Below are 9,084 nucleotides of genomic sequence, written 5' to 3' on the forward strand. Positions count from 1 at the left end.
GAAGGGGCAGTGTGGGGGTAGGGATTCGGAGGAAGGGGTGGTGCAGGGGTGGGGCCTTGGAGGAAGAGGTGGTCCAGGGGTGGGGCCTGGGGGAGGGGCAGTGCACGGTAGGGATTTGAGAGAAGGGGTGGAGTGAGGGCAGGGCATCAGGGAAAAGGGGAAGGGTGGGGGTGGTGTCCTAGGGGAAGGAGTGGTGCAGGGCCAGGGTCTTGAGGAGAAGGGGAAGCTCAAGCTTGAGAACTCAGGGGAAGGGGACCTGCGGGGGACGAGGAAGGACAACCACTTCGCTCTCCAGGACAGACCAAGATAAGGATCGCTCCCTTGCCAGTTCCGCAGAAATCTTCAGCTGCTGCTGCTCCTGCCTCCTGGAAAACTCAGCGAGAACCAACCCGACCATGAAGACCACCCTCGGTGCTTCTAGGAAGACGCGGACAACTAGCAAGGATGAAAAAATCGGTGCCTGGCTGAAGAAAACCCCTGGGGATACCTCTGCAGGGAGATTTTGTGCCACAAGGATGGCCCTTTGGGACCTCACAGCCAGGAGCAACACCACCTCACCAGCTCTTCAGGAGGAGGAGGACTCTTGGAGAACCTCTCCTTCTGCCCACAACCCAGAAGCTACTCATCACCCTGTTACTCCAGAGAAGGCTTCTACCAGAGAAGCCCCCGATGACCCAGGATCCAGAAGCTACACATCACCCTGTTACTCTGCAGAAGGCTGCTACCAGAGGAGGGCCCCCACCGATGACCCAGGACCAGGCCAATCACGGCCCTGCTGCTCCAGAGAGGGATGCTCCCCAAGGAACCACTTCCTTGACCCAGGACCCTGATGCTACTTACTGCCTTGATACCTGGAGGAAGGCTGCTCCAAGGGGAACACACTCTATGGCCCACGATCATGGCCAGTGAGGCTAGCCCCCAACCCCAGAAGCGACTTCACCTCCTTAAGCTACTCTGCCAGACCGAGAGGAACCACCCAGCGAGTCTGCAAGCACAACGGAGGTCTGCCCCACAGAGGGTAAGGAAGGGGAAGAGGACTACACCTACCTCCAGTACCCAATCCTTACAGACCTCCTCCTCTGTCCTTTCTGCTTTCGCTTCCCTGAAGTCCAGACCCTTGGGGCCCTCAGCAAGCACGTTCAGAAAGCCCACAACAAGCTGATCGCCTTCCAGTGTAGCTGCTGCGACTTACCCTTTGAGACTCAAAAGAAATGTAAGTATCATCAAACCACATGCAAGGGGCCCCTCATGACGGCAAGAGCCAATTCTGCTGACACCCTGTGGGTCCCAACTCTGACTCCCACCAATGCTCTGGCTTCAGCACCCCAGCCAGCATCACCTGATTTTACAGAGGTGCTTCTTTTACTTTTTTCTTTATAATAAAGTTCTGCTTTTAGGAACCTGATTGGTTTTTAGTGTCCTAAAAACCTAAGGGCTGGTCTGTGCCCACTGTGTTAACTATTTGGTTGGTATATTATTCTCAAGCCTCCCCAGGAATGGGGGTGAAGGGGGTTGGTGGGATTTTGGGGGAACAGGAACTCCAGGTGGTTCTTTCCCTTGAATCTTTGTCTAACGCACTTGGTGGTGGCAGCAGTACCCATCCAAGGACAAGGAAGGATTTGTGTCTTGGGGACGTTTTTAACCTAAGCTGGTAGAAATAAGCTTAGGGGGTCTTTCATGCAGGTCCCCACATCTGTACCTCAGAGTTCAGAGTGGGGAAGGAATCCTGACAAGAGTAAAACAAATTTATTTCGGGTTTGGATCCCATTGGGAGGTGGGTGTCTGGGTGCTGGAGATAGGTAACTTGCTAAGCAGTTTTTAAAGTCTGCAGCTTTGGGGGTGTGGACCCAGACATGGGTCTGTGTTGCCCCCGGCTTGCGTGTCTGGCTCAACAAGGCAGGGTTCTGGAGTCCCAAGCTGGCAGTAAAAAACAGGCTCAGAGGTCATTCCAGCACATCAAGTGACAGTCCCAAGGGGGTCTCTGTGACCGAACCCGTCACAGCCCCTTCCTCTGATGCCCTGCCCTTGCCCCGCCCCTTCACCTGAGGCCACGTCCATGCACCACCCCTTTCTCTGAGGCTCCACCCTTGCCTCAGCCCTTCCTCCGAGTTCCCACCATTGTTTGCCTTCTCCTGCCTACCCTGCACCACCCCTTCCCCCAGACCCCGCCCCCTCCCTGCCTCTTCCCCTGAGACCCCGCCCTCATGCCACCCATTCACCGAGTCCCCGCCCTCACGCTGCTTCTTTCGCTCAAGATCCCGCCCTCCCGCTTGCTTCTCTCTGCCCCTCCCTCCATTGCTCCCCGTTATGGCAGGTTTAAAGTGAGGGGATCCTGGCCCCCTGTCCGGCACCCCTGGGAGGGGGTGACAAGGCTCATTGCAAAGAACGGAGGAATAGCTACTTTTGATGTAAACTAGAGCCTGGTATGTGAATGAGTGAGATTGTATTCTGTGATTGGCTGACTTGGGGGGTGCCAGCCTCTTCCCACAGGGGGTGGGGTGGGTAAGGGGGGGTTAGACAGAAAATTGTGGGGTACTCCTCCCCCCTCGCCACACAGCCTGCCCTTCTCTGTGGCCCTGCCTTCTCCTTTCCCTCCCCCCAGACTCTGCCTCCTAGGGAGGCCGGAAGCCGGAGTTGGGTAGGGGCCAGGTGCCAAGGCCTCCCCCAGCAAGCGTATATTGGCTTCTTTGTGTATGCAATTGCCTATTCATTTCTTTAAGTAGCGCTTTCCTTCGTTGGGGGCATTGGGGGGGATGGGCTTCTGCTACTGCTTTTTTTTTTTTAATTCTCCCAGTTGAGGCATCTGCTAAAAAAAAAACTTTGAAAGGCTGCTTGCTGTGTCATTTTTTCCTTTAGCTTTCGAGCCTCGGAGCCCCCTGCCCTCAGCAAACCTTCTCTGTCCAGCAGCAGTCACCCAAGTTGATGGTTTTGGAAAACCACTTTATTATCCAATCACAGGAAACAAAACGAAGGCAATTCCCTGACGAAAACTGTGTTAAAGCTGAGAAAGGGGCTGGAACTGAAAGAAAACAGCAGTGGGGTCAGTAACGACACCCTGCCCGTGTCTGGAGCTTTCTGGCCAGAGATCTCCAAGTGTTGCACACAGGAGGACAGGATCATTACCCCTCTAGGACAGACAGGGAAACTGAGGCACGGAGCAAGGCTGTGAGTTGCCCATGGGCAGGCAAACCCCAGTTTGCCTCTCTCCCAGTTCTGTTCTCTATCTCCTAGGCTGACCCACCTCCCGAAAGCCAACACAGCCTGGAAAATCAAAGCTACAGTTAAACTGCCCCAGAAATGCCCAGTTCGTGTGGCCCAAGGGGGGCCTGCCCTGGGGCTCGGCTCGGCTCTGCTGCGAGATGGAAGAAGGGCTGGGAGTTAGGATGCGTGGGTTCTCGGGGGTTTCCCCAGCTCATGGAGGAGGGTGAACACTGCCTGGGGCGTGAGCGGGGGACTCTTATCAAGATCCGGGTTGCAGTGGCGCGGAGGGGACTGTGAACGGCAGGGATCTCAGTTACAATAGTCCTTGGGGCTGTTATAATAGTTGCCCGTCGTTGTCCGAGGGGCAGGGAATCTCCCCGGCACATGGGATTTCCTGCCAGAGACACAGGAAGAGAGAGAGATTGTGTGAAAGAGGGAACACTCCCCCAGCAGGAGACCTGTGTGTGATGTCTGCCTCTACCTGCACTAATGGGAGCGGGGCGGGGAAGTGGGATCGAGGACTCCTGGGTTCTCTCCCTGGCTCTGGGAGGAGAGTGGGGACTAGAGGTTGTGGGGGGGAGCAGCTGGGTTCTATCCCCAGCTTTGGGAGAGGAATGGGATCTAGTGGTTAGAGCAGGGGGGGTGGGTCTGTGAGCCCGGACTCCTGGGTTTCAAGCCCACCTTTACCACCCTGCAGAGCTATGAACTGCAGTTACCTGGTGCACTAACAACAAGCATCCCCAACTGTATTTGGGGAGAGATCTCCCAGCCTCCTGTGCCAGCGCAGGATCTCGCTATTGGATATAAAGGAAAATCTCCCCTCAGCCATTAGTGGGACAGAGTTTATGACGCATGCTCAGATAGTGCTGATTCTGTCCAGCTGGGGGCAGGGTTTCACCCTGCTGGGCAAGGGGGCACAGGGTGCAGCTGCATACTCAACCCCAGGCAGTATGTGGGGGCAGTGGGGACCCAGGGGTTAACAGATTCCCCCAACTGACCTCATAGAGCGAGTCTCTCTGTGGGGCACTGGGGTCCTCTCTGCTGTCCCCTGGGGAAGGAGACACATATCCCTTTCACTGTTTATTTTCCTTCTTTAACATTTCCCCCCACATCAATCGTTTCCCCCTTCTGGCAACCCCCCCCCCCCCCCCCGAAGCAGACCCGCTTCCGCCAAGCCTCACACACACAGTGCAGGCTCAGCCCCTCCAGCAGGGGGTGAGTGACACATACACAGTGCAGTGAGCTCAAGCCCCTCCAGCAGGGGGCAGCAAGGACACACATACAGTGCAGGGCTCAGCCCCTCCAGCAGGGGGGTGGAGTGACACACACACATAGTGCAGGGCTCAGCCCTCCACAGGGGGTGGAGTGACACACACACAGTGCAGGGCTCAGCCCCTCCAGCAGGGGGTGGAGTGACACACACACACACACACACACACACACACACAGAGCAGTGGGTTGATTTTCTTCATGCACCCACACTCCAGGTTTTCCATGATGTAGCCAAAGCCCCCCTTTTTCTGCCCTCCCCAATTCCCATCCAGGGGGCCCCCTTACCCTGCAGACTCCCCCCCTAGTTCTTTCCGTGGCGGATTCTCGGCCAGACAATAAACCCGAGGTTGCTCAGGAGGAAAAGCAGCAGGACCCCTGCTCCGAAGCCTGCCATGGGGCAGGGCTCAGCTGGTACCAGTCACTGCCGGTCTGTGGGGGGGAGGGATGGAGAATAGGGTCATTAGTCCAGTGTCATGCAGGGTGCAGTGGGGCAGGCGCAGGGAGATGGGGAGGTGGGACCTGGTTGAGGATGCAGCATAGTCCTAGGAGGATAATGAAGGCAAGTCTCAGTGGAGGAGACAGGAAGGAAGCTGGGTTTTAACCAGGAGAATTTTTCTCCCAAGTGTTTATTGGAGATTGGAGTTTCTTCCAGGTCCATAAACCTCCAATCTCCTTCTATTACAAGACAGCATCTAGAAGCCTCTGCTGAGATCAGGGCCCCATTGTGCTGCCGGGACAGAGGGACACAGAGACAGAGACAATCTCTGTCCCTGCTGAGATCACAGACTCAGAGGGAGAGACAGACTGTGCCCCAAGTGAGAGCAGAGGCCCCTCGTGCGGACAGCTGCACAGACCAATGGAAGAAAAAATATGAATGATCACAAAAATGTGTGTGTTTCTGTTTTGCTGGGTCCAAAAAGTTTTGGGAATTTGGTATTTGAAACTTTTGTAAACTTTGAATCTACCCTTTTGTCAAAGATTGAATCAAACACTTTCTCCAAATTTTCATCCATTGCTTTATCTGCATTTTGATCCAAATATGCTTCTGTTCAGCCATCATAATTGTCTGTTTCCCAAAAGCCGAAACAGTTTTGTTTGCCAACCTCCCCTGCACCCATTTTCTGTTTAAAAGATTATTTAACTTTAATTGATTATAATTTTCAACAATTGCCCCATGGGTTGTATCATAGGACGGGGAAGGCTGTGCCTCCCCAAACAGCCAGGCATGGCCCCACCCACTCTCCTCCCCCAGACTCCCTCCTGCCTGCTTCCAGTTCCCTTCCTGCTCTTCCATGGTTGAGAGGCTGGGGCAGGCAGGCAGGGGCCGGTGCTTGTGAAGCCTGGGGCTGGGGCCGCTGGAGTCTGGCAGCTGCGCCACAACGCCATACAAGACTGACTGGTGAAGGCCATCGCCCCACACCTCAGGGAGATCGCAGTCAACCGCACCATCCCCGACACCGACAGCCTGCTGCGCCCGGACATCGTCGTCACGGACGAGGAGCGGAAAAAGATCATCCTCGTCGACGTGACGATCCCGTTCGAGAACAGGACCCCGGCGTTCCGCGAAGCTTGAGCCTGTAAACTCGAAAAATACACCTCCTTGGCTGACACCCTGCGGACAAAGGGCTACTAGGTTTACACCGATGCCCTGATCGTTGGGGCGCTGGGTGCCTGGGACCCCTGTAATGAACGTGTACTTAGGACCTGTAGGGTGGGCCGTCGCTACGTGTGGCTCATGAGACGTTTGATGGTCTCGGACACTATTCATTGGTCCAGAGACATTTACACAGAGCACATCAGCGGCCACTGCCAATATCAAGAGTGAGCCGGCATGACTTCGTGCACCCGCTGGGGGGAGGAGACCTGTGAACCCCCCCTACTGGACTATATCCCCTGAGCCCTGAACCAACCGAACTGAACTCCACCATGTGAGGATCATCCTGTCCCCATTACCCGATCTGCTTACTTATACTCATGACTGCTTATAACCTTTTGTATGAGTGATATACCCCCACTACTGCCTGACTGTATCTTGATCCCACCCACCATACACGCTGCATTCGAGACATTGCAGACTCTATCTGTTATGTGCTGTCCTATACCAAAATAATGACGTTCCCTCTATGCTCTGTATGTTACCCCTAATGACCACTAACTGACGGTTCAAACTCTCTGTATCATCTATCTTTAAGTATTCTCTAATAAACCTTTAAATCTGTTCTTATCAGTTTAATATCTGATATGTTCTCGATAGGAGACCTTTCTATTAAACAGATTTTTGGAACAGGGAGTTGGATTAGGAGCTTGCTCCATCCACTCCACGCATCCGCCTGGTATTGCAGTACTTCTGGGCAGGGTGCACCTCCCTCAGGGCGGACGTGTTGGTTCAAAAAAAAGAACAAAACTCTTTGTGCTTTGTAGAGCTCTGGTTTGTCTTTTTGTTTTCTTTTTCTCGGCTTGGGCTATTCGCTTTAGTGGTTCCCTTTTCCATTTCTACTCCACTGTCGTTTTTATGCAGTTCTTAAAAGTTGGTTCTCATGCATGCATCACAGAAGTGGGGGCTTTTGGGTCAATGTCTCTCAGGTGTGTCTCCACAGGAGAAAATTCTTCCATTTCTTCTTTCCCTTTGTGAACATATCACTGTTATCACGCAGGGAGTAGGATGAGATCACATAGAGGACACGGGACTCTTCCCGGAGCTCCGCTATAGAACCAGTCTAGATCCAAGCAAAACACGGGACTCTTCCCGGAGCTCCGCTATAGAACCAGTCCAGATCCAAGCAGAACCAGTAGTAAAGCTCCCTCTGACTTCAATAAAATAAGATTAAGCCTTTAGAAAAGGACGGTGAGTCAGCGCTGCAAATGTTGCCAGCAAAGGACTTTTGCACACTAAGAAATGGGGTTCCATGCTGACTCGAGCACTAAGAAACGGTGTTCCGCGGTGACCCTGTTAAAAAGATGTGCCTCTTCTATCATGGGACCCATCATTCTGAATCAGTGCATCCCAAGCAACAACCCTTTACAATTGCATTTGTCTCTCTACTCGGGGTAAGAAATTAGTTATTTCCCTAAAGCAAGCAGGCAGTTTCAAATGCAGTATTTGGGTAATTTGCATGTCTGAATGATGTTTATGTAGGATACTGCTGATAAAGTAAAATGTACATGCACGTGCCTGCAAATGGAGATAATTACAAATGAATAAATCCAATCTGATCTAACTAAACAAGTCTTGTTTTGAACAAAAATGCAAGCTGGCATGAATTTAGGTGGACAAGAATAAATCGTATTCATACAGTATTATTTAAAACAGAACTTCGTAGCTTGCTGATCCTTAGTTACAAGAAAAGACTTGGAGGAACACTAAATCAGAGTAGTTTCGGGGAACAGGAAAACTAGAAAAAGTTCTTTTAAGAAAACAGAAACACAAAGCAGAGCTCTACTCAGCACAGAAAATTTTGTTCTTTTTTTTGAACCAGCACGTTCTCCCCGGGGGAGGGGGGGCGTTTGTGGAGCCAGGGCGTGCACCAGAGAGAGGAACTGAACGCAGCCCAGCATGAGCCCAGCACCAGCTGGAACCAAGACACCCACACCTGGAGGAGCATCTCCAGAACCTACCTTGATGGTGCCGTCCATTGCTGCTCCCGCACAGAGCTCCCTGCTTAGACCTCCATGGACGAGGAGAGGTGGTGCATTGGCAAAGGGGGCCGGATGAGCGGGGCTCTGTGTGTGTGTGTGTGTGTGTGTGTGCGCGTGTGTGTGTGCGTGCGTGCGTCTAATTTTGGGAAGTGAAGTCACTAACCGCCGGGGCTGGTTTCCTATTGGTGTGACCGATTTTTGCAAAGCTTTTTTTTTTTGGTCTTCTTTTGGCGCTAGGGCTGGGTGGCTTTCTGCGCTGCTGTTGGCGAGAGCAGTGGCACAAGGGGTTCGGGGGGGGGAGAATCAGGGAGCAGGGAGGGCAAGGGTGCACGGGGGTGGGTCGCAGGGATAAGAATCACATTTAGCCCTTGCGTGGCAATGGTGGTGCAACACCTTTTAGTATTCAGGACTATTGACCCATACAACAGCAGCACCGAAAGAGACCGGGGCAGAATCAAGGCCCCTGTTGTGCTGGGGGCTGCACAGACACAGAGACAGGCCCTGCCCCAGCTGAGATCAGGGCTCTGTTGGGCCCGGCACTGCCCAGACACAGCGAGAGACAGGCTCTGCCCCAAAGAGTTAACAGTCTCCATACTCAAAAAGTGGGAGGAGAAACAGAGGCCCATTGTCACATAGCAGCGCTGAGATTAGAACCCAGAATTCTCCTGGCTCCTTCTGTTCTAACCAGTAGCTACCACTCCCCTCCAAGAGCCTGGCTAGAACCCAGGCGTCCTGGCTTCTCTTACTCTAACCAGTAGCTGCCACTCCCTTCCCAGAGCCTGGATAGAACCCAGGCGTCCTGGCTCCCAAAAAGGGCAGGAGTGGGGTCTAGAGGTTAGAGGAAGGGAAGCTGGGCATCAGGACTCCTGGGTTCCATTCCCAGCTCTGGGGTTACAGTGGGGTCTGGTACGTTAGCACAGCTGGGGCTGGGAGCCAGGACTCCTGGGTTCTTCCTATCCCCCTCTTAACCATCTC

At 53.4% G+C, this 9,084-nt stretch overlaps 1 long non-coding RNA gene and 1 other non-coding gene across 2 annotated transcripts; one reads left to right on the forward strand and one right to left on the reverse strand.

The window, feature by feature from the left end:
* Positions 1-2,919: 2,919 nt before the first annotated feature.
* LOC116831162 (uncharacterized) lies at positions 2,920-4,893 on the reverse strand. The gene is made up of 3 exons (XR_012654957.1): positions 4,759-4,893; positions 4,200-4,249; positions 2,920-3,595 (listed from the first exon to the last, which is right to left on the reverse strand). It is a non-coding gene; the product is annotated as an uncharacterized LOC116831162 (long non-coding RNA).
* Positions 4,894-6,654: 1,761 nt separating this feature from the next.
* Positions 6,655-6,840, forward strand: LOC116831163 (U2 spliceosomal RNA). Its single transcript, XR_004375148.1, has one exon. It is a non-coding gene; the product is annotated as a U2 spliceosomal RNA (small nuclear RNA).
* Positions 6,841-9,084: the final 2,244 nt, after the last annotated feature.

This window comes from Chelonoidis abingdonii, unplaced genomic scaffold (assembly GCF_003597395.2).
Source record: "Chelonoidis abingdonii isolate Lonesome George unplaced genomic scaffold, CheloAbing_2.0 scaffold0557, whole genome shotgun sequence".
NCBI lineage: Eukaryota > Metazoa > Chordata > Testudines > Testudinidae > Chelonoidis > Chelonoidis abingdonii.